A 3,301-nucleotide genomic window follows, 5' to 3' on the forward strand; every position below is an offset into this window, starting at 1 on the left:
CGTGGCTCTGAGCACTCCCGCGGCGGACCTGGCAAGACACTCCAGCCGAGGAAGAAACCGAGCCAGCAGGAGTGGAAGCGAAGTCTCTTGTAAGGTAGAGCGAAAATTTCCACATCGAGTAGCATTTATGGAGCGCCTACTGCATACACGTGTTTTGCATACATTTAATAGACTCCTCATAATTACCGAGAATTGGCTGTTCGTGGCCCTAATTTGAAATAGGCTGCGCTCGTGTTTGACCACCTTTTACTACCTGGGACAAGCCACTTAAATACCCTCAGACTCATTTTTCCCATCTGTCAGGATCAAAATAGTGCTGACCCCAAAAGTTTGTGCTAAGGAATGTAGATTACCAGATGGTTGAGCTTCCATTTTCCCAATGAGGTTTTTTTTTTATTTTTTTTTATGGCTCACTTTATAAACTTCCAAGCATATAGATGGCTTAGTTAAATGCCTAGTTATGGTAGTTGACTCACATAGCTAGCCTATTTCAAGTCACATACTCTGTGTGTATGATGTAATGTACCTTTTGGAGAAATGTATTGCTTTTTTCATTCTCTGGTTTTGTGAAGCAATGTTACTCAAGCTTTCATATGTATCTCTGATACAAAAGCCTTCGTGGTGACTAGAGCCAGCTTTAGGGTCACCTATAGAGCTGTAAGACAGACACATGTTTCACCCCTAAGTTGCTTGAGTTACATCTTTTGGATCTAGGAATGTTGTTGTGACTGAGAATGTTATATCTGAAGCCACAGGACTCATTTGCTGGCTTTAGCAAATCCATGGATTCATTTCTTTTACTGGTCCTGTCTCCAGGTGTACCAGGACTATTCACCACAGGTCCCTGACTGCTCTGTTTTTAAAAAGATCTTTGAGCCCTAACCGGTTTGGCTCCGTGGATAGAGCGTTGGCCTGCAGACTCAAGGGTCCCAAATTCGATTCCGGCCAAGGGTATGTACCTTGGTTGCGGGCACATCCTCAGTAGGGGGTGTGCAGGAGGCAGCTGATCGATGTTTCTCTCTCATCGATGTTTCTAACTCTCTATCCTTTTCCCTCCTCTCTGTAAAAAAAAAAAAAATCAATAAAAAATATATATGTATTTAAAAAAAAAAAAGATCTTTGAAAGGCTTGTTATAACATCAACCACTTGGAATCACAGGGCCCATTTGCCAGGAATAATGGCCAAATCTGGATTGTATGTCTTTACCTTGTTTTTTGTTTGGGGTTTTGTTTGTTTTTAGGACTTCAACTTATATTTCCACCCATCCTTTTAACAATTCTATTTTGTTATGTTATATAATGTACATGATGTATTAGTACAACCGTATATATGCATAATTTGTAGTTGCAAAGTCTGCATGTACAGAGAAACACGGTAGATCTGCTGAGGAAATGAGGCTGAGTGCAAACAGAACTTTTGGAGAGGCTATAGGAAGCTGTGGCTCCTCACCTCTGTCCAAACAGATGCTAATTCTGGCAGGAGTTTTCTCTGGTCCCCTGGGAGCAAGCAAGAAAAGAACATGTACAACATGCTTCCATTGAAAAACACTCTTTTAATCTATGGTTGCAAGCCTCCAGTACTTTTCGAGTTAAAATGTCTGTTGTATATAAGATAATGGTCATGGTAGACAGCAGCTTTTTCTATATTTTTAATTGCTTTTTTCTTTGCCTCATGTTTTACCCTCAGGTGAACAACTAATGGAATCCAGTGCAATGAACAAGTGTTTGGGGCTCCTCATCTCCTTTTTTCTCAAACTTCAACTTGGCTCTTCAAAATAAAATAATTAAGACAGCAGCCCCGGTTCTGGAAGGACTTGAAGACAAAATGACACTTCCTTTTGAGAGCATGATGGGTAGGGGGAGAAGTCACACTGTATATTCAGGCATATACTGCAGAAAGCCTGTCATGACTTGGCTATGGTATGACAGTAAGTAGGTGGATGGTGGAAGCAGGATTTGCACCCAGGTCTGTCTGGTGCCGGAGCCCATGCACATGCAGGCCCACTGCCATCCCCAGCATTAATAGGAGGCATCAGGCAGGGAGAAGTGAATTTGTAACCAATCCACAGACATTCACAAATGGGTCAGGAAGTGACCTCAGAGGGTGGAGGGAACTTTCTTTTCCTTTTCATATAAAAAGAAAGAAGAAGGGGAAGGGAGGATAACCTAAGAGAAAATAGTCTTTTAATCAGCATTGTTTCAACTTTACATTCTGTGTCCCTCACAAGTCCATATATATATATATACATATACATGTTTTTTCCCATAACCCTCTTCCATTTGCTAGCAGCCATGATGCATTGGACCATTAGCCCCTTGGCACCTCAGTTTGCCTCTCTGCAAAATGGGTATAAAAACTTTACCTACCTCCCAGGGTGATTATAAGGATTAAATGAGACAATGGAGGCAAAACAGGCTTCCCAGTTCAACCATAAGGGCTGACTATTTTTAATATAGTTACTGGGAAGAAAAAGCTTTGTGGTGCAATGGGACAATATGGACTTGGAGAACAGGAAGACCTGAGTTCAAGTCCAAGGTCTTTTACTTCCTTAGCTGTGTGACCTTGAGCGGGTCAGTTACCCTCTCTGAACCTCCCAATTTCCTCATCCAATCCACCTTTGGGATTCCACAATAGGGAAATGTATAGAGACAGAGCCCTTGCCAGGTGGTTCAGTTGGTTGGAGTATCATCCTGTGCACTGAAAGGTTGCAGGTTCAATCCCCGGTCTGGGCACATACAGGAGGCAACCAATCGAAGTTTCTCTCAAATATCCATGTTTTTTTTCTCTCTCTCCCTTCGTCTCTCTCTAAAATCAATAAACCTATCCTCGGTCGAGGAGTTTAAAAATAGCTATAGAGACAGAAAGTAAAATAGCAGGTGCCTAGGACTGAGGGGAGGGGGCGCTGGAGGGAGATGACCAAGGCTTTCTCTTTGGAGTGAGGGAAGTGTTCGAAGACTGGTTGTAATGATAGTTAAGCATCTCTGGGAATATACTAAGAGCCATTGGACTATACCCTTTAGATGGTGGAATTGTATGGTATGTGAATTATATCTCAATAAAGCTGTCAAAAAAAAAAAAAAAGCCTACCTAAAGAATTCAAGGTAATGGGTGACAAAGAGCTTAGCATAACATGGCCATTGATAAGTAGCAGGGTCTCATTATTAGAACCATTATAATACAGCGGGCCCTCCTCACCCAGCCTCCCTCCCGCACCAGGCGGAGCCCCACCACCCTCCCCTCCACCCCCACAGCCAAAAATGACCAGAAAGCCCCTGAGAGCCTTTGAGCTTGGTTTCCTTT

The 3,301-nt window shown here is 42.6% G+C and overlaps 1 long non-coding RNA gene across 1 annotated transcript; it reads left to right on the plus strand.

The window, feature by feature from the left end:
• Positions 1-13: 13 nt before the first annotated feature.
• Positions 14-2,062, plus strand: LOC106725458. The gene is made up of 3 exons (XR_001361349.1): positions 14-94; positions 750-840; positions 1,688-2,062. It is a non-coding gene; the product is annotated as an uncharacterized LOC106725458 (long non-coding RNA).
• The last annotated feature ends 1,239 nt before the right edge of the window (positions 2,063-3,301 follow it).

This window comes from Myotis brandtii, unplaced genomic scaffold (assembly GCF_000412655.1).
Source record: "Myotis brandtii unplaced genomic scaffold, ASM41265v1 scaffold165, whole genome shotgun sequence".
Lineage (NCBI taxonomy): Eukaryota > Metazoa > Chordata > Mammalia > Chiroptera > Vespertilionidae > Myotis > Myotis brandtii.